This window comes from Trachypithecus francoisi, unplaced genomic scaffold, assembly GCF_009764315.1.
Source record: "Trachypithecus francoisi isolate TF-2019V2 unplaced genomic scaffold, Tfra_2.0 Lachesis_group1, whole genome shotgun sequence".
Taxonomy (NCBI): Eukaryota; Metazoa; Chordata; class Mammalia; order Primates; family Cercopithecidae; genus Trachypithecus; species Trachypithecus francoisi.
The window spans coordinates 139,504,604-139,526,751 of record NW_022681454.1 but is presented as its reverse complement, the minus strand read 5'-3'; the positions used below and the strand labels follow the sequence as shown (position 1 = coordinate 139,526,751).

The 22,148-nt window shown below is 37.4% G+C and overlaps 1 protein-coding gene and 1 long non-coding RNA gene across 5 annotated transcripts in view; one reads left to right on the top strand and one right to left on the bottom strand.

Annotated features, from left to right (window-relative positions):
* INPP4B (inositol polyphosphate-4-phosphatase type II B) overlaps positions 1-22,148 on the top strand; it is an 865,488-nt gene that overhangs the window by 183,021 nt on the left and 660,319 nt on the right. Inside the window, exon 1 of one of the 3 annotated variants that reach the window (XM_033215350.1) lies at positions 15,417-15,503. The exons of the other annotated variants lie outside the window; for them this stretch is intronic. The gene's annotated coding sequence lies outside the window, so the exon portion shown is untranslated. Of the gene's footprint in view, positions 1-15,416; positions 15,504-22,148 lie in introns of those variants that run through there. 3 annotated transcript variants of the gene reach the window in all.
* On the bottom strand, positions 15,368-20,982 carry LOC117085962. 2 transcript variants are annotated; one of them, XR_004438152.1, is made up of 3 exons: positions 18,747-20,982; positions 17,380-17,503; positions 15,368-15,497 (listed from the first exon to the last, which is right to left on the bottom strand). It is a non-coding gene; the product is annotated as an uncharacterized LOC117085962 (long non-coding RNA). The 2 variants fall into 2 exon arrangements; XR_004438151.1 differs by having other exon boundaries at positions 17,380-19,923; positions 20,691-20,982.

The window sequence follows — 22,148 nt, the reverse complement described above, 5'->3', positions numbered from 1 at the left end:
TGGGTCATATGATGTTGTGCTGAAAAAGTTGTATGTAATTCTGTAATCCATTCAGGGCTTTGAGAGACAAATTGGCTGATGACTATAGCTGCGCTTTAGGGAGATTGGTGGATCGGCAGGCCTTAGTATAGATTTATATGGCTCAAGAGAAAAGGTGGTTATAATGACCCTTTGATTTTCCATATGACAAGCCTGCAACCCCCCAAAACTTTGGTGTTTTTACCGACATCTATATTCTTTTTCCCGTCTAGTGCCCTAGAAAAAATTATCTTCCACACTGCGCAAAATTTAAGAGCTAGTTTAATGTTTCAGGTAAATTTACATTAACATTAGGGTAGTCTTGCTTTTTGCCTGTAACAGACTGTGTGTCTAATTATCTAGGCTTCTAGCTTCTCCTCTCTCTTTAAAAAAATAAATTAATAGATAAAATTATATGAACTTACCATGTAGAGCATCATGTTTTGAAGTATATACATATTTGTGGAATGATTGATTCTAGCTAACATGTGCATTACCTTACATAGTAATCATTTTGGGGGTGAGAATACTTTACACCTACTCTCTTAGCATTTTTTAATAATACAATATATTATTAAATATAGTTGCCATGTTGTGTAATGATCTCTTGAACATACTTCTTCTATCTAACTGAAATTTTGTATCCTTTAACAACATCTTCCCAGTTCCACCCCCAAACCACCACAGCCCTTGATAGTCACCATTCTGCTCTCTTCTTCCATGACATCAACTTTTTTCTATTCTACACATGACTGAAATTTATGTAGTATTTCTTTTTTTGTGCCTGACTTATTTCACTTAACATAAAGTCCTTCTTGCTCATCTATGTCATCACAAATGACAGGACTTCCTTCTTTTTTATGACTGACTAGTACATCATTGTGTATAATACATTTTTTTCTTCACCTATTTATCCACTGATGGACATTTGCTTAGGTTGATTCAATACCTTGACTATTGTGTATAATGCTGCAATAAACATGGAAATGTAGATACCTCTTTGGGATCTTTAATTATTTAAATACTTAAATAATTAAACAATTGCTGTTTCATATGGTAGTTCTACAGTAGTCCTCCCTTATCTGAAGGACATGTTCCAAGGCCCCCAGCAAATGTCTGAAACCACAAATAGCACCAAACCCTAAAAAATACTATGCTTTTTTGATCTGATAACTTAGATGGCTACTAGGTGACTACTAAGTGAGTAATGGGCAAATAACCTATACACTGTGTATATGTGTATACATAGTATGCGATTTAAAACTTATGAATCGTTTATTTCTGGAATGTTTTATTTACAATTTTGACTGTACTTGACCACCAGCCACTGAAACCACAGAAAGTTTAACTGTGGAGAAGTGGGGGCTCCTGTATCTTCATATTTTTTGAGGAATCTCCATACTTTTCTCAGTAAAGGCTGTACTAATTTACATCCACAACAACAGGATATAGGGTTCTCTTTTCTCCATCTTCTGGCCAACACTTGTTATCTTTCTTATTTTTGATAATAACCATGGCTATGGCTACTGTTTTTGTTGCCTGTGCTTTTGGGGTAATATCCAAAACATTATTGCCCAGACCAATGTTATGGAACTTTTCCCCTATCTTTTCTTCCAGTAGTTTTATAATTTACAGTTTTGCATTTAAATCATTAATTCATTTTGAGTTGATTTTTGTTTGTGATGAGAGAGAAAGGTCTAATTTCATTCTTCTTCATGTGGACATCTAGTTTACCCAATACCATCAATAATTGTCCTTTATTGTATAATCTTGGCACCTTTGTCTAAAATTCGTTGGCTGTAAATGTGTGAACTTATTTCTGGGCTCTCCATTCTGCTTCATTGGTCTGTGTGTCTGATTTTGTGCCAGTACCATGCCGTTTTGGTTACTACAGCTTTGCAGCATATTTTAAAGTCATGTAGTATGATACCTTCAGCTTTGTTCTTTTTGTTGCAGATTATTTTGGCTACTGGAGGTCTTTGTGGTGTCATGAATTTTGGGATTATTATTTTATTTCTGTGTAGAATTACATCAAAATTTTGATAGAGATTCAATTGAATCTATAGATCGGTTTGGGTACTATGAGCAATTTAACAATGTTAATTCTTCCAATCCAAGAACACAGGGTATCTTTCCATTTATTTGTGTCTTTTGAAAGTTCTTTCATCAATATTTTATGGTTTCAGTGTACAGATCTCTCACCTCTTAGTTAAATGTATTAATGAGCATTTTATTTTTTAGGAGTTATTATAAATACAAATGATTTCTTTTTTGGATAGTTCACTGTTAGTGTACAAAAGTGCTACTAATTTTTGTACGTAGATTTTGTATTCTGCTACTTGTCTGAATTGTTTTTCTAGTTCCAATAGTTTTGGGGTGGAGTCTTCAGGATTTTTGATATGTAAGATCAAGTCACCCGCAAACAGGGACAATTTAAGTTCTTCCTTTTCAATTTGGATACTTTTTATTTCCTTTTCTTGCCTAATTGCTTGGCGAGGCCTCTAATACTATGTTAACTAGAAGTGGTAAATATAAGCATCCTTCTCTTGTTATGGATCTTAAAGAAAAAGCTTTCGAAAAAAGCAGCAGAAACCTCTGCAGACGCAAACGACTCTGTCTGACAGCTTTGAAGAGAGCAGTGGATCTCCCAACAGGGAGGTTGAGATCTGAGAAGGGACAGACTGCCTGCTCAAGTGGGTCCCTGACCCCTGAGTAGCCTAACTGGGAGACATCCCCCACTAGGGGCAGACTGACACCCCACACCTCACAGGGTGGAGTATACCCCTGAGAGGAAGTTTCCAAAGAAAGAATCAGACAGGTACACTCGCTGTTCAGCAATATTCTATCTTCTGCAGCCTCTGCTGCTGATACCCAGGCAAACAGGATCTGGAGTGGATCTCAAGTAATCTCCAACAGACCTACAGCTGAGGGTCCTGACTGTTAGAAGGAAAACTATCAAACAGGAAGGACACCTACACCAAAACCCCATCAGTACGTCACCATCACCAAAGACCAGAGGCAGATAAAACCACAAAGATGGGCAAAAAGCAGGGCAGAAAAGCTGGAAATTCAAAAAATAAGAGCGCATCTCCCCCTGCAAAGGAGCGCAGCTCATCACCAGCAACGGATCAAAGCTGGACAGAGAATGACTTTGACGAGATGAGAGAAGAAGGCTTCAGACCATCAAACTTCTCAGAGCTAAAGGAGGAATTACATACCCAGCGCAAAGAAACTAAAAATCTTGAAAAAAGAGTGGAAGAATTGATAGCTAGAATAATTAAGGCAGAGAAGGTCATAAATGAAATGACAGAGATGAAAACCATGACACGAGAAATACGTGACAAATGCACAAGCTTTAGTAACTGACTCGATCAACTGGAAGAAAGAGTATCAGCGATTGAGGATCAAATGAATGAAATGAAGCGAGAAGAGAAACCAAAAGAAAAAAGAAGAAAAAGAAATGAACAAAGCCTGCAAGAAGTATGGGATTATGTAAAAAGACCAAATCTACGTCTGATTGGGGTGCCTGAAAGTGAGGGGGAAAATGGTACCAAGTTGGAAAATACTCTTAAGGATATCATCCAGGAGAACTTCCTCAACCTAGTAGGGCAGGCCAACATTCAAATTCAGGAAATACAGAGAACGCCACAAAGATACTCCTCGAGAAGGGCAACTCCAAGACACATAATTGCCAGATTCACCAAAGTTGAAATGAAGGAAAGAATCTTAAGGGCAGCCAGAGAGAAAGGTCGGGTTACCCACAAAGGGAAGCCCATCAGACTAACAGCAGATCTCTCGGCAGCAACTCTACAAGCCAGAAGAGAGTGGGGGCCAATATTCAACGTTCTTAAAGAAAAGAATTTTCAACCCAGAATTTCATATCCAGCCAAACTAAGTTTCATAAGTGAAGGAGAAATAAAATCCTTTACAGAAAAGCAAATGCTTAGAGATTTTGTCACCACCAGGTCTGCCTTACAAGAGACCCTGAAGGAAGCCCTAAACATGGAAAGGAACAACAGGTACCAGCCATTGCAAAAACATGCCAAAATGTAAAGACCATCGAGGCTAGGAAGAAACTGCATCAACTAAAGAGCAAAATAACCAGTTAATATCATAATGGCAGGATCAAGTTCACACATAACAATATTAACCTTAAATGTCAATGGACTAAATGCTCCAATTAAAAGACACAGACTGGCAAACTGGATAAAGAGTTAAGACCCATCAGTCTGCTGTATTCAGGAGACCCATCTCACATGCAGAGACATACATAGGCTCAAAATAAAGGGATGGAGGAAGATCTACCAAGCAAATGGAGAACAAAAAAAAGCAGGGGTTGCAATCCTAGTCTCTGCTAAAACAGCCTTTAAACCATCAAAGATCAAAAGAGACAAAGAAGGCCATTACATAATGGTAAAGGGATCAATTCAACAGGAAGAGCTAACTCTCCTAAATATATATGCACCCAATACAGGAGCACCCAGATTCATAAAGCAAGTCCTTAGAGACTTACAAAGAGACTTAGACTCCCATACAATAATAATGGGAGACTTCAACACCCCACTGTCAACATTAGACAGATCAACGAGACAGAAAGTTAACAAGGATATCCAGGAATTGAACTCAACTCTGCAGCAAGCAGACCTAATAGACATCTATAGAACTCTCCACCCCAAATCAACAGAATATACATTTCTTCTCAGCACCACATCACACTTATTCCAAAATTGACCACATAATTGAAAATAAAGCACTCCTCAGCAAATGTACAAGAACAGAAATTATAAGAAACTGTCTCTCAGACCACAGTGCAATCAAACTAGAACTCAGGACTAAGAAACTCAATCAAAACCGCTCAACTACATGGAAACTGAACAACCTGCTCCTGAATGACTACTGGGTACATAACAAAATGATGGCAGAAATAAAGATGTTCTTTGAAACAAATGAGAAGAAAAATATAACATACCAGAATCTCTGGGACACATTTAAAGCACTGTGTGAGGGAAATTTATAGCACTAAATGCCCACAAGAGAAAGCTGGAAAGATCTAAAATGGACACTCTAACATCACAATTAAAAGAACTACAGAAGCAAGAGCAAATACATTCAAAAACTAGCAGAAGGCAAGAAATAACTAAGATCAGAGCAGAACTGAAGGACATAGAGACACAAAAAACCCTCCAAAAGATCAATGAATCCAGGAGTTGGTTTTTTGAAAAGATCAACAAAATTGACAGACCGCTAGCAAGACTAATAAAGAAGAAAAGAGAGAAGAATCAAATAGACGCAATAAAAAATGATAAAGGGGATATCACCACCGACCCCACAGAAATACAAACTACCATCAGAGAATACTATAAACACCTCTACGCATATCAACTAGAAAATCTAGAAAAAATGGATAATTTCCTGGACACTTACACTCTTCCAAGACTAAACCAGGAAGAAGTTGAATCCCTGAATAGACCAATAGCAGGCTCTGAAATTGAGGCAATAATTAATAGCCTACCAACCAAAAAAATTCCAGGACCGGATGGATTCACAGCTGAATTCTACCAGAGGTACAAGGAGGAGCTGGTACCATTCCTTCTGAAACTATTCCAATCAATAGAAAAAGAGGGAATCCTCCCTAACTCATTTTATGAGGCCAACATCATCCTGATACCAAAGCCTGGCAGAGACACAACAAAAAAAGAGAATTTTAGACCAATATCCCTGATGAACATCGATGCAAATATCCTCAATAAAATACTGGCAAACCGGATTCAGCAGCACATCAAAAAGCTTATCCACCACGATCAAGTGGGCTTCATCCCTGGGATGCAAGGCTGGTTCAACATTCGCAAATCAATAAACGTAATCCAGCATATAAACAGAACCAAAGACAAGAACCACATGATTATCTCAATAGATGCAGAAAAGGCCTTTGACAAAATTCAACAGCCCTTCATGCTAAAAACGCTCAATAAATTCGGTACTGATGTAATGTACCTCAAAATAATAAGAGCTATTTATGACAAACCCACAGCCAATATCATACTGAATGGGCAAAAACTGGAAAAATTCCCTTTGAAATCTGGCACAAGACAGGGATGCCCTCTCTCACCACTCCTTTTCAACATAGTGTTGGAAGTTCTGGCTAGGGCAATCAGGCAAGAGAAAGAAATCAAGGGTATTCAGTTAGGAAAAGAAGAAGTCAAATTGTGCCTGTTTGCAGATGACATGATTGTACATTTAGAAAACCCCATTGTCTCAGCCCAAAATCTCCTTAAGCTGATAAGCAACTTCAGCAAAGTCTCAGGATACAAAATTAATGTGCAAAAATCACAAGCATTCTTATACACCAGTAACAGACAAACAGAGAGCCAAATCAGGTATGAACTTCCATTCACAATTGCTTCAAATAGAATCAAATACCTAGGAATCCAACTTACAAGGGATGTAGAGGACCTCTTTAAGGAGAACTACAAACCACTGCTCAGTGAAATAAAAGATGACACAAGCAAATGGAAGAACATACCATGCTCATGGATAGGAAGAATCAATATCGTGAAAATGGCCATACTGCCCAAGGTTATTTATAGATTCAATGCCATCCCCATCAAGCTACCAATGACTTTCTTCACAGAATTGGAAAAAACGGCTTTAAAGTTCATATGGAACCAAAAAAGAGCCCGCATTGCCAAGACAATCCTAAGTCAAAAGGACAAAGCTGGAGGCGTCACGCTACCTGACTTCAAACTATACTACAAGTGTACAGTAACCATAACAGCATGGTACTGGTACCAAAACAGAGCTATAGACCAATGGAACAGAACAGAGTCCTCAGAAATAATACCACACATCTACAGCCATCTGATCTTTGACAAACCTGAGAGAAACAAGAAATGGGGAAAGGATTCCCTTTTTAATAAATGGTGCTGGGAAAATTGGCTAGCCATAAGTAGAAAGCTGAAACTGGATCCTTTCCTTACTCCTTATACGAAAATTAATTCAAGATGGATTAGAGACTTAAATGTTAGACCTAATACCATAAAAACCCTAGAAGAAAACCTAGATAGTACCATTCAGGACATAGGCATGGGCAAGGACTTCATGTCTAAAACACCAAAAGCAACGGCAGCAAAAGCCAAAATTGACAAATGGGATCTAATTAAACTAAAGAGCTTCTGCACAGCAAAAGAAACTACCATCAGAGTGAACAGGCAACCCACAGAATGGGAGAAAATTTTTGCAATCTACTCATCTGACAAAGGGCTAATATCCAGAATCTACAAAGAACTCAGACAAATTTACAAGAAAAAAACAAACAACCCCATCAAAAAGTGGGCAAAGGATATGAACAGACATTTCTCAAAAGAAGACATTCATACAGCCAACAGACACATGAAAAAATGCTCATCATCACTGGCCATCAGAGAAATGCAAATCAAAACCACAATGAGATACCATCTCACACCAGTTAGAATGGCAATCATTAAAAAGTCAGGAAACAACAGGTGTTGGAGAGGATGTGGAGAAATAGGAACGCTTTTACACTGTTGGTGGGATTGTAAACTAGTTCAACCATTATGGAAAACAGTATGGTGATTCCTCAAGGATCTAGAACTAGATGTACCATATGACCCAGCCATCCCACTACTGGGTATATACCCAAAGGATCATAAATCATGCTGCTATAAAGACACATGCACACGTATGTTTATTGCAGCACTATTCACAATAGCAAAGACTTGGAATCAACCCAAATGTCCATCAGTGACAGACTGGATTAAGAAAATGTGGCACATATACACCATGAAATACTATGCAGCCATCAAAAAGGATGAATTTGTGTCCTTTGTAGGGACATGGATGCAACTGGAAACCATCATTCTTATCAAACTATCACAAGAACAGAAAACCAAACACTGCATGTTCTCACTCATAGGTGGGAACTGAACAATGAGATCACTTGGACTCAGGAAGGGGAACATCACACACTGGGGCCTATCATGGGGAGGGGGGAAGGGGGAGGGATTGCATTGGGAGTTATACCTGATGTAAATGACGAATTGATGGGTGCTGACGAGTTGATGTGTGCAGCACACCAACATGGCACAAGTATACATATGTAACAAACCTGCACGTTATGCACATGTACCCTAGAACTTAAAATACAATAAAAAAAAAAAAAAGCTTTCAACTTTTTTTCAGTAAGTATGATGTTTGCTGCGGTTTTGTCATATATGACGTTTATTTTGTTGAGGTACATTCCTTCTATACCTAATTTGTCTGCATAAAAGGAAGTTGGATTTTCAAAATATTTTTTCTGCATCTATTGAAGTGATCGTATGTTTTGTACTTCATTCTGTTAATGTGACATATCACATTTATTGACTTATGTATGTTCTGCCATACTGGCATCCCTGGGGTGAATTCCACTTGATCATGCTGTTTAATTCAGTTTGATATTATTTTGCTGAGGGTTTTTGCATTTATGTTAATTAGGGATATTAGCTTGTAGTTTCTTTTTTTTTGTACTTTATTTGATTTTCGTATTAGGGTACTACTGACCTCATAAAACGAGTCTGAAAATATTCATTCTTCAATTTTTTGAAGAATTTGTATTAGGTATTCTTTAAATGTTTGATAGAATTCGTAGTGAAACTATCCAGTCCGAGACTTTTGTTTGATGGCAGAATTTTTATTACTAATTCAATCTCTTCCTATTTGGCTTATAGCTTTTTATATTACCAAGATTTATGTTTGAATCATCATCATAGCAGTTAGTTTCAGACTTGCACCTCTATACCCAATCCTTTCTATTCAATCATCTACTGTGAAATGGAGTCTCTCTTCATTCTTCACTACCTCGAAAGCCTCATATTCTTCACTGTCCTCCAATATACTACTCCTAGATCCACTTAGCAAGGGCTGGACATACGTCAGGATCATTTTATGCAATCTCATTTAATTCTCAAAATAACCCCATAGAGATATGCTCTCAGATGGAGACACAGGCTTAGAGAAGTTAAATGACTCATTTTTCTATGCAATTTGTAAGCAGCTAAGACAGAATTAGATATCAGTAGTTTGACTCTAGAACCTGGATTCCTAACATCTCTAATGTCCAGGTTGCAGCCATATTGAAACAGGCCAATACAGTGCATTATAGTTATTGAGTTGGTAATCTGCACTTTATGGAGCCATATTCTACCAGCATCAAGAGGTACATGATGGTGGAAACAGCCTCCACCATATAGATATCAGGTCGTGACCAACTGGGTCAAGATTCTAGGGAAACAAACTGTAACACAGATCAGAAAACAAGGAAAAACTAAAATGTGAAGGTTGAACAAATGCAGCAGGGACTGAGAAGGTGGGCTACAATTGAGTAGACACACCGATTCTGAGAGAGAACACTTGTCATTCTATGTAGGGAATACGTTTTACTGATGCCCTCATCTGATCGTGGTTCTGAGCTTATTATGCTGTTAGTATGATCAGCATTGCCCCAGAATTTAGGCTTTCAAAGCCAGACCACAGTGATGGATCCAGGCTAGGGAAGGTAGATGTTGACAAATACATATCATGTTAAGTGATTTCTTTTATCTATAAAGTCCATGTTTTAAAATATGGGTGTGCTTTTGTTTGTGATTTACAGTAATTGAGCTTCAGCAACCATTGAAATCTGGCAGAACGCATGAAAAAAGTCTCAGGTTGTGTTGACCTTCCAATCATATAAATAGTGTTTATTGAGTAAACAAATATTAAGGGTTATTAGTCTTTCTTAAGAAATGTTAGCAAATTAAAAGGTTCATAGATTGCATTTGTCTTTATCCTTTTGTTCTCAAAGCCAGTGCTGGTGATGTAATTGGACATTAACAACTAGTAGGTGTTCAACAGCAAGAAAAGTACACACACACACACGCATGTACACACACACACATAGAAGGCCAATCCCACATTAAAAATTTTAATTTTCAATAACTAAATGTTGAGATATTGTAATATTTGGAAGGGTTCATTTTTGCTTGATAGTGTATCATAAGATTTTCATTAATATAATAAAATATTAAGAAAAAAATCTGATTTTATTGGCTGTATAATATTGTTAAATAAATATTTGTTAACTTACATTGCTTTGTGATTACTTTTTGTTTTTATTTATCTCTAAACTCTTTTTTATCTTTGTATTTTTAAGCTTTATATTTTTTCTTTATATGCATTTCTTATAAATAGGTTTTTAAAACTTTATTAAATGAATCTAAAATTATATATACATTTTTACTTGTTACAAAAATAAAGTGTTCCTTGCAGAAAAATTAGGAATTATGGATCAATTATACAAAAATAAGCAATACCTTCCTAGTTCTTAATATTTTGATTTATACTTTTCCATTTATACATATATACACACATATATGTACACATACATGTATATGTAGTAGTCCCCTTTTTGTGATTTTGCATTTTGCAGTTTCGTTTACCTGTGATGAAAACCGTAAAGATATTTTTAGAGAGAAAGAGGCCAGATTGACATAACTTTTATTACAGTATATTGTTAGACATATTCTATTATTTGTCATTGTTTTTAATCTCTACTATTCCTAGTTTATAAATTAAACCTTATCATCAGCATGTATACCTAGAAGAAAACATAGTTCAGTGCTATCCATGGTTTCAGGCATCCACTGGGGATCTTAGCATATAGCCTTCTTGGATAAGAAGGGGCTACTGTACACACACATACTTATATATTGATTTATCAAGCAAAATAAGTATTCTAAATATGATAGTTATTTTTGGTGCTTTTTTATTAATAAAATCTGGATTTTTTATCACTTCACATAGGTTATGAAAAATACTTTCAGTGGCATACAGTATCCCACTGTATCATAATTTTTTTTATCAGTTCTTTGGCTACATTATTTCCATTTTTTTTTTTTCCGCATTAGTAAAGAAAAATGCAGTGAATGACCTTATAGCTAAATCTTTGATACATCAATCATTATTTCTTTGGAATAATTTTCTTCTTCTTCTTCTTCTTCTTCTTTTTTTTTTTTTTTTTTTGAGACAGAGTCTCGCTCTGTCACCCAGGCTGGCGGGTAGTGGAGTGATCTTGGCTCACTGCAAGCTCCGCCTCCCGTGTTCCCACCATTCTCCTGCCTCAGCCTCCCGAGTAACTGGGATGGCAGGCGCCCACCACCATGCCCGGTTAATTTTGTTTGTATTTTTAGTAGAGACGGGGTTTCACCGTGTTAACCACAATGGTCTCCATCTCCTGACCTCATGATCTGCCCGCCTTGGCCTCCCAAAGTGCTGGGATTATAGGCGTGAGCCACCGCGCCCGGCCGGAATAATTTTCTAGAAGTGAATTTGTGAGACAAAAGGCATATGAAGTATGGTCATGTGCCACATAATGACATTTTGATCAATGATGGTCAGCATATCCTATGGTGGTCCAATGAGGTTATAATATCATATTTTAAGCATACATTTTCCATGTTTAGATGTATTTAGATACACAAATGCTTAATTGTGTTATAACTGGCTATAGTACTTAGTTCAATAACATGCTATACAGGTTTGTGGCCTAGAACCAATTGGCTGTACCATAGAGCCTAGGTGAATAATAAGCTATACCACCTCAGTTTGCATAAATACACTTTAAGATGTTGGCACAATGATGAAATTGCCTAACAATACATTTCTCAGAACATATTCTGTTGTTAAGCAAGGCGTGACTACTACATAAGGATTTTGGCTGAAAAAAGTAAAATTTAATTTCTTACTTTAGGCATCTTGTTTTCTGTTTTCTGTATTTTCTTGTAAATTTCTGTGCTCTTGGAATTCTGTTTTTTATATTTTGTTAATTGAAATACATCTCATTTCTATTGATGCTTTCCTTTAAATTAAAAAAATTCTTAAAACTTAATTTTTAATTATAAGTATTAATTATAAACTGATAATTTTGCTGTTGTTTTAGTCTTCATTATTTGTTATTATTTGTCGTTAGTCTTTGTGTTTCTGAATGGAAGTGATGTAAACCTGATTTCAGCATTCTAATGTGTTAGAAATGATCTAATATCTCACTGATGGCCTTTGAATTGTCCCATTTATATATTATGCAGTGCCAGGTATTGGATGGCAATGACCTGTTCTGGGCCCAGAAGGGACAGCCCAGACTTGGGTGAGACCTTGGTGGAATATTAGACACAAGGCTGAAAAGGGACCTGGCCTTAGTGGGGAACCGAGATGGCAAAGAAAACCAGGGGCCAGCAAGCCAGGTAAATAGCTTGGGTTAGGCATAGGAACATCTGGGCAGTGTGGGACATGGCTTAGCCTGCTACCATCAAAGTCCTGGCATGGCTGGCATGTATGTTGGTGAGTAGGGAAAATCTATAAGATGCCTCTCATACTCTTCCTGATTGGGCCCAAATTGAAGCCACTAAGTGGGCCAGGTGGATCCCTCAAATACATAATTAGGGTCTTTAGACCAGAGAGTTAAGTGCATGGCATTCCTCAGATGAAATCGAGTTCATGAATTGCCTCAAAGAATGCAGATAACCAAGTCATTCCTCTGATACATTTCATTTCTTAGTCATCTTTTTGGAATATCTGGAAATATTTTCCCAAGATAATTACTTCATTTAAGCAAACACTTTTTAAAAATACATCTTCTTGAGTTTCTTCCTATAATTCATCATCTTTTAATTTTATCAGAGTGAAAATTTCCACTTACTGAAATATTTTTCTAATTTTTCAATACATTTGTCTGAACATCTGAAAACTATGGTGACAGTTGCTATAGAAATTCTTAGAAATGAATCAAAACACAATTAAAGTGGTCTTTCAGCTTATAAAATTATTCACATATATTAATTTTACTTTATGAAAAATAAATGGTCTATTTAAAAATATTACACATAATTACTTTAGCAGCTTGGAAATATTTCAAAAAATATACAGTTAAGTGACTTTTGAAAAGATGTGCTCCTTATATTGAATAAAACCTGTCTATTCTTATTCTCTAAACAGAGATGCATTTCTTGTATTACAATGTCAACTTAGACCGTTCTTAAAGATATCACCCATTTAATTCTTATCTCTCATTTTATTTCTAAACTTCTATTTCTATTAATATATCCATATTAAAATGTGTAATCACAGATTTCATTGAACTTCCAAATCTAATCTGAAAGATGAATGAAATTAATTTTATTATCCTTCAATATATGGACGTGTTCTCATTATTCTAATTTATTAACAATGATATTGATTTGCTTCTCTTAGTACTTGAAATTTTTTAAAGAGATGTAACATCTTTTTCTCTGACTCGACCTTTTAACAGATAAACAAGATAGATATCAAACATTTCAATGAGAAAATGGAAATGGAATACCTTGCCTGACTACTTCTGGTCTAGAAAAACACCCATTGTAGTTCGTAGCTTTGTCTCACTCTCACCCCCATCTATGCTTTTAACGTCTTTCAATTTCTTAGTTGGTAAATTAAGGTTTTCCTTTATTCTGATAATTTGTTTCAACAAGAGACCCCCAACTCCTTCCAGTAACTTTTAATCCTTAGGAAAATTGTGACTATTAATATTTATTAAATGCTTTGGACTAATGAGATGACGTTCAATGGTTATAGCATTTTAATTATGAGACCAGCCCATCTATTTTAAGATTATAACTATTTCTCAAACCTTTCCATAGCCAGGAATTCTAAAAAACTCCAATATATCAAGTTTTCTTTTACTTTATTTTTGGATTTGGATTTATAGGGTTACTCTAGCTGCTCCAATGAATAAACACCAAATTTTTAATTTCTCACTTCTTTGAGTCCAATATGAATATTTCTGACTAGTAGGCAATTTTTCTCCATGGAATCATTTAGGGAACCCAAGCTCTTTCCACGTTTTGATTCCACCATACTCTGGTGCCTCTGAGTTCTCCATCTCAGATCTATCTGCTGCTTAAATGCTTTAAGCATGGAGGCGGCACAATCTCTTTTCAAGTTCCTTTGGTGGGGGCTAGCACATGGACAAACCTGAATCCAGGGTAGCTAGGAAGTGTATCTGTAATTGTGCAGCCACCTCCCCGCATCATCAACACCATGCTCTGAAATAGAGGGGAAAATTTTTGGTGGATGATTAGTCATCAATGCCACAGAAAATTTAAAATGTGGGTACATACCCCAAAGGTAATATAGGTGATGCTCTCTAATAATGAGACAATAACAAGGGAGCTTTAAGATTGTGCAGAGTTTTCAAGAACATGATCACACATGTGCAGTGGTCAAACTATATTCAACCTCTCCCACTCTTCCGACCAATTATGGTTTAGGATCCTGTTCACCTCAGTCCTCATCTGATAATTTGGAAGACTTCAACTTAAGGTAACATCTCCTGAGCTCCATATACTAGTAGGTTATCCTTAACTATGCATCTACTACTAGCTTCAGATGGACTGTCTCCTGTTTTGAAGGAAAAACTTCCAGTATCTGTAACTTAAGGTGAAGAAAAGTGTTTTCTCATTATTTCCTAGTTAGTAGCTGTAGTGCACTATACCTGAATGAAGTTGAAAGATTTCTGTTTTAAATAATCATCCTTAAGATCTAACAAAGCATGAAAGAAAGATCCCGTTGTATTTTTTAAAGGGTTTATTTAAACTCTAAATTTAGAAGTCCACAGTGTTTAACTATTATAAGAGATATAATATTGCAAGTGGAGAGACTCTCAAACATTACCTACTACTGTGATTGTAACCTATTTTTCAAATTCTACCACATCTTGTTTATATCCATTTTAAGAGCTTAGTATCAGGAATTTATTATGACTAAAATTCTTTGTGCTGTGATTGAGCTCATTTCTTCTTGTGCACTTCTCCTGCAGAATACAGATGATCGCTGGTTATAGTTGGTCTGTTGAAATTTATTTTATTACTGCCCATATGTTTTTATTTTCTTATTGATAAATGTAAACCTCCCTGGTGTTGTAGGACTTTTCTTAGTTCAGCTAAAGACTGGGTTCTTGTCCATCCCAAGGCCACGAAAATTTAGGCTCACAGACAGTTTAAAGGGTGAACAAAGCAGGGTTTTATTGGGTGAAAAGGGAGAAAAAGAGGTGGGGGAAACACCTGCCTGGCGTTCGAATCCCAGGTCTACACTGGAAAAGGACGAAGCAGGCTCCTCCCTGCTTCAAATGGCGTGAACTTCCCGAGGCTCCACCCAAGTGCGCAGGCTGGTTGGAGTTTCTCCAGGGATCTCCTCCCACTGGCTGCCTCATTCCCCACTCTAAAGAAGTACATCTAACTGCTGTTAGGTAAAGGATAAGGATGAAGACTGATCTTAACCGCTTCCTGCTAACAGGGGGCGCTGTTTTGGGGAAATGGCAGTCAGAACTCCCTCAAGAGGCCAATGTAAGTGTTCTCGGCAGAAGGGGCCATCTTCAGAGGCTCTGGTTGCATGACTGTTTGGAGTTTGATGGCCTAAAGGTAAGAACAGACAAACCCAGTTATTAGAAAACGTGTCAAAATGAAACAAGGGGAGGGGTAAGAACAGCTCAAAAATCCTGAGGCCCTTTACCAACTTGCATGGGGAGAGGGTGGCCAAAAGCCTGACTGGTTGAAATCTTTACCCTTTTGCTGGCATGTTGGGCTTTCCTTCCCCTGGGCCCAATCCTAAACCAACCAATTTCAGCTTTGGGAAATTAACTCTTTCCAGTTTGGAAAATGCACCTGAGGGGAGTGTCCCATAGTACAGAGACACAACTAACTATCAGTGAAGAGAGAACCAAGGAGGAAAAAGGAATGAAAAGAAGATGTCTTTTAAACGAGTCCCAGGGGTTCAGGATGCATTTTTAAGGGGTGCATACTGAAGATGAATGGCTACCCATCTAGAAAGAGGGGAGTAGACGTCCTTAGTTCCCTTGTCTTCCTAGTAGATACTCAGGGGTAAGTGAGGGGGAGAGAGAACAGCATCCTCTTTCCCTCTTCCATCCTTGCATCCCCAAGTCCTGGTGACCTTGGCAGGTCTCGCCATGCAAAGCAGCTTGTACCCATGAAGTGGGGGGTGGAGAGGGGCGGCTAGAGAAAAGGAATTATCTGTTCTCACCTATGTCTCTTTCCCACCTAATGTCAGTAGCCTTGGAGTTCCCTAGACCTCATTTATGCCATGGATATTAACATGGCCTTTATTCATGAAACAGGAAGCTTGGGGTTGGCTTAATTGGCAGAAATCAGTCACGCTCACCTGCTCTGTGCCTTTTAACCTCTGTTGTTATCTGCCTTTGGATCCATTACATCCAGTTTTCCTTCCTAGGGCTTTGACCCAAAGCTTGGAATTGAGTCTTGGACAAAACTGTATCTTGGGGGTAGGAGTGGGGTTGTATGGATGCCGTATCATAAGCCAAATGCTAAGGTGAAGATGTGGAATTGAGTCTTCCTCCAACAAGGGAGAGGAAAGGATGTCTTGTGAGACGCCCAGATAAGTGGTAGCTATAGTTATGCTTGCTAAGATTTGGGTGCATGGTGCTTGGCTTTGGTTAGCTCCCTTGGTTTTACTTTCCCAAAAGGAAACCTCCAAGTGATCGGTATCCTATTTATTCCCATCACCTGGCAGGATTTGAAGGATAATTGCTCAGAACTAGAATATTTATCAGGATTTTTACATCACTCATCTCTCATGTTCTTTCTGAGCTGCAGCTAGAGATTGCTGGTTGGTTCATAGGAACAAGCAGGGTTAGTTTAAAATGTAGGCAAAAAATTAAAAACAACTAATGAATTTAGAATTTAATGACAAATACGTAAGTTTTGAAAAATAATTTCTCTCTCTGTGGTCCTCATTTTTGTTAAAAAAAAATTATAGGACTGAATGGTTTGCAAAATAGACTTTAGTCTTATACTTGGCCTGATTATTTTGATAAAGTGCAGCAAGAATGATTATTTCTACATAGGCCTTTTAGATTGGCTTTGATGGTATTCTGTTCCACAAGAAATCTCAGATAATAACTTTTAAAGCCAAGCCCAACCATGGGTTTGTATCCTCAAACACCTGTGAGTTGGGTGCTTATATCCTCTTAAGGTCGATAAACTTGGAGCTCCTAGAACTGTTAGAAAGTGACATTATTTACTGACCACAGGCCAGGAACCCTGTATAGGGACTTCACAGATGAAGTATGAGACCAGTTTCCCCACTGGGCTTTTATTGGCTCTGCAAGTCAAGATCGTCTGCTTAAAGGGAAGCAAACCCTTCTAGTTAAAGTCTTGGTAAAATAATCAGTTTTTCCCGTTGCATCCTGTTGTAAAAGAAAAATGGATTCTTATTGCACTGATGCAAACAATTGTATTGTCATAAGTTAAGAATACTCACAGATAGTTTCCAAATTCTGGAAGAACCAGGCAGAGAGAAACAAACATGCTCCATATCTTGATCACAGGAGTATACCTTGCTTAATTCTTAAAGGCTGTAAATCATTCAAAGTAAGTTTCCTTGACTATGAAAAACAGAACAAGGATCAGCAATATTTCAACCAAAAGTCAAAAAGATTGCTTTAGCTTTCTGAGTTTAGTCCATTTAGTTAGCCCTTGTTTTGCTTAATATTCGTGAGCATTTCAGCTCTTCATGAGTCCTGTACATTTTCCTGTATTCCAATGTTACAAAATCCAAAGGTATCAGAAGCCTGTATTTAAGAGCACATGTTACAGTTCTATAGCTAATTATAAACAATTTTTTGAAAAGGATTAAAATAAGACAACAATTGTCTGTGAAGAGCAAAATGTTCAGTGTAGTTACAATTAGAAACATAATTGACAGATTTGGTTATCTTCTTGGTTTCCAATAACTTAACATAACCTTAATTATGATTGATAGCAAATAATTAGACATTAGAATTTTAGAAATCCCATGCAATTTTGGAACATATATAAGCATTATTTTCTAAGAAGATTGAATATCATTTTGGCAATCCTATGTATCTAAACATGTCAAATGATCCTGTTTACCTCTCTTTTTTGGACACTTCGGGGGCCCTCTGAAGTAATTGAAAATCCAGGGGTCAGAAAAGACAATTTGAAACTTAAATTTGATTTTCAGAAGCTGTTAAATATCTTTACAGTTTAATGATATTATGAAATAGAATTCCAGATTACCATGTTTTTTATTTTTCCAAAATGATGACTGAGAAATTTTAAAGAAGCAAAAACCTTTTATAACCCATTCAGTCAATATGTTTACACAAAGAACCTCTTCTGCAAGATTAATTTCCACAGTTCTTTCACCACTTCTTGGAACCTTCAGCTTTTTCCTAATTTAACTCAAAACAATTCTTTAACCCTAGGCAAAAGTTGACATTTCCATGCCTTCTTATAACCTTTTATAAAAAACACATTTTGCTGTTCTTACCCACCCTGCATGTAAATCTATTTCTAGTAGTTTCAGTTAACTCCTAGCAATTTTTAACTTTAAGATAAAACTTGGTAAATTGCTTTGTATGCTAAGTGCAGCCAAGGTTTGCCTTCTTAGTTAAGGGCGTGATTAGTTCCATATGTCCCCACACCGTACCAGTTGTGAAACTGGCAAGTCAAATAGTTCTCAAAACCCAAAAAGCAGTTTGTAACCTCAAAACACTTGACAAACCTTGCATCTGACCGGAATTTTACCAGTGGTCTTTAGGGCTGCTTATGTTTCTTAAAGATTAAAGTCACGTGAACTGAAGGGTACCACAGCTTTTATCTTACCTTTAAAAAATATTAGATCCAAGTGCTTGTTTTTCTTCAGGCCGAATTAATTAGAGCTCTTTTTACAGATAGCACACACAGTACACACACAGACAGGCAGAAGAACACCCAGTCACTGGGTGTAGCCCTTTAAGAGACAGGGCTAGGAAAACATGCAGATGTCTAATCTGAGAGGGCTCATCCCGGCAGACAGGATTGCTAAACAAAGCCTTGCCAAGTGGCTACTGGCCATGCTCTGCTCGCAGGATGTAAAGCAAGATGGAGGCTTGCAACACAAACCATACAGACATGCAAAGCTCATCAGATTTGCCACAGCCAAAGACTAGCCCCACAAATCCTATTCCACAACCAAAACTTTACAGAGAGTACAAACAGTGATAGTTGGGAGGCCTGGCCCAATAAAAACATCTTCTAAAAGGAAAAAAAATACCTTTAAGGACTAACTTGTTGATGAGGTAGAGAAGGAGAAAGAACAAAAAGCAGTTTAAACATTCCTGGGGAAGAACCTCTTATTCTTACGAAAATGGTTCCTCCACCAGGGAGACAAGTTTAAGCTTAATTTCTGTCCAATAGAGTTAAACCCCTTGGCCCAGGAAGGGGAAGACTGCAGCAGCAGCAAGTGGTTAGGATCAGCCAGCGGGCTGTGTGGGACCCTTAGGCCATGCATTCCAGTCCCAGCAAGGCAGGAAGCTGCTGCTCAGCAGTGGATCCAGAAAAAGGAAAGAAAAGGCCATGAAAAGTCCTGAGAGCAACAGCGGGTAGGGGCATGGTTTTCCCCACCCTCAGAAATCCCAGGATGAAAAGGCTTAGAAGCAACAGTAAGAGGTTTTGTGTCCCCATTTCACTCACCACTTCTCGAGCTCCATTTTGGGTGCGAAAATGATGCAGGACTTTCTTATCTGTTCCACAGCCACGAAAATTTAGGCTCACAGACAGTTTAAAAGGTGAGCAAAACAGGGTTTTATTGGGTGAGAATGGAAAAAAGTGGGCAAACTGGGGCTCTAGCAAGGCCAGAGTCTCTCCGCTAGAGTGCTTCCCACCTGGTGATCAAATCCCAGGTCCACACAGGAAGCGGAGGGGCCAGGCTCCTCACTTTTGCAAGTGGTGTGAACTTCTTGAGGCTCCATTCCAGTGTGCAGGCTAGTTGGTATTTCTCCAGGGACCCTCTCCCACCTGGCTGTCTCACAAGAATTATGATTTAGTATTGCCTTTAATATTCAGTATTTATTTTACCTGTATCTTATATTTCAGAATTAATGATTAATCAAGTATACAAATGTCATTATGTCACTGTCAATATTTAAAGAATGGTATTAGTCATCTAACTGACAGTAGGTCTGCTTTTGAAAACCAACAAAAATGCAAGAGGCTTTTGAGAGTGCAAGTAAAAATAGAAAATAAATTAGAGTAGTTGGAATCTCCCATACCCTTCACATGGACTTTAAAAGGAATCATGTACACAAATCAAAATAACAAAGTAAAATTATTAGGAATAAGTTTGTAATCTACAGTATGTTGCCACCGATTCCAATTTTTTTAAACTCAGATAATTGTGCCATTCATTAGCTTTAAGGAATCCTTTTCAGTCTTGTTACTTAATCATAGACTCATGCTAGTTAATTATAGAAAATGTAAGGTGCAGGTTTTTTTAAAGAAATATAATTCATTCAGGTGCCTGAAAGCACTTAACATACAGGTTGTACAAATTAGTTGCACTTCACAGATAATCCTGAAGGCAGATATTAAAAATGAGCATATGGAGGATCCTTTTACTTAGACTTGGGCCATGTGTGAAAGAGTTTGGTTCATTGAAATCATGGTGTGCTCTATAACACAAAGAGCACTCACTGAAGATGGAGAATTTTAATCTACTATTCCCTGTACATGAAAGGTTAGAAAATAAAATGACAAGGACTGAACAAGTGTGAAGATAATGGAGCTCACCTACTGGAGCTGGACCACCAGGTGAGATGATTTTCATAAGTATCATTCTAACCAGGAAAATTGACGCTATAAACGAAACAAGAAAAATGTAATCAAGCAAGCCTCTTGAAATGATACAATAATATCATAGCAGAATTAGATCCATAGAATGTATACAATTAAATCCATAGTTTGTAACTATCCTTAAGATCAATTTATTATCACTATGTCTGCAAGGAAGTGTGAAGAGCAGAGGAAAGTGACCAATGCCCTTCATAGTCTCAGTTCTCTAACTCATTTTATGTATTTTTCTTTTTTTAATTATATTTTAAGTTCTAGGGTATAAGTGCACAATGTGCAGGTTTCATATATAGGTATACATGTGCCATGTTGGTTTGCTGCACCCATCAACTTGCCATTTACATTAGGTATTTCTCCTAATGCTATCCCTCCCCGACCCGCCTACCCACTGACAGGCCCTGGTGTGTGATGTTTCTTGCCCTGTGTCTAAGTGTTCTCATTTTTCAATTCCCACCTATGAGTGAGAACATGGAATGTTTGGTTTTCTCTCTTGTGTGACAGTTTGCTGAGAATGATGGTTTCCAGCTTCATCCATGTCCTTACAAAGGACATTAACTCATCCTTTTTTATGGCTGTGTAGTATTCCATGGTGTATATGTGCCACATTTTCTTTATCCAGACTATCACTGATGGACATTTGGGTTGATTCCAAGTCTTTGCTATTGTGAATAGTACCACAATAAACATACGTGTGCATGTGTCTTTATAGTAGCATGTTTTATAATCATTTGGGTATATACCCAGTAATGGGATCGCTGGGTCAGATGGTATTTCTAGTTCTAGATCCTTGAGGAATTCCCGCACTGTCTTCCACAATGGTTGAACTAATTTACACTACCACCAATAGTGTAAAAGCATTCCTATTTCTCCACATCCTCTCCAGCACTTGTTGTTTCCTAACATTTTAATGATTGCCATTCTAATTGGTGTGAGATGGTGTCTCACTGTGGTTTTGATTTGCATTTCTCTCGTGACCAGTGATGATGAGCATTTTTTTTTTCATGTGTCTGTTGGCTGCATAAATGTCTTCTTTTGAGAAGTGTCTGTTCATATCCTTTGCCCACTTTTTATGGGGTTGTTTTTTTCTTGTAAATTTGTTTGAGTTCTTTGTCAATTCTGGATATTAGCCCTTTGTCAGATGGGTAGACTGCAAAATTTTTCTCCTATTCTGTAGGTTGTCTGTTCACTCTGATGGTAGTTTCCTTTGCTGTGCAGAAGCTCTTTAGTTTAATTAGATTCCATTTGTCAATTTTGGCTTTTGTTGCCATTGCTTTTGGTTTTTGGACATGAAGTTCTTGCCCATGCCTATGTCCTGAGTGGTATTGCCTAGGTTTTCTTCTAGGGTTTTTATGGCTTTAGGTGTAACGTTTAAGTATTTAATCCATCTTGAATTAATTT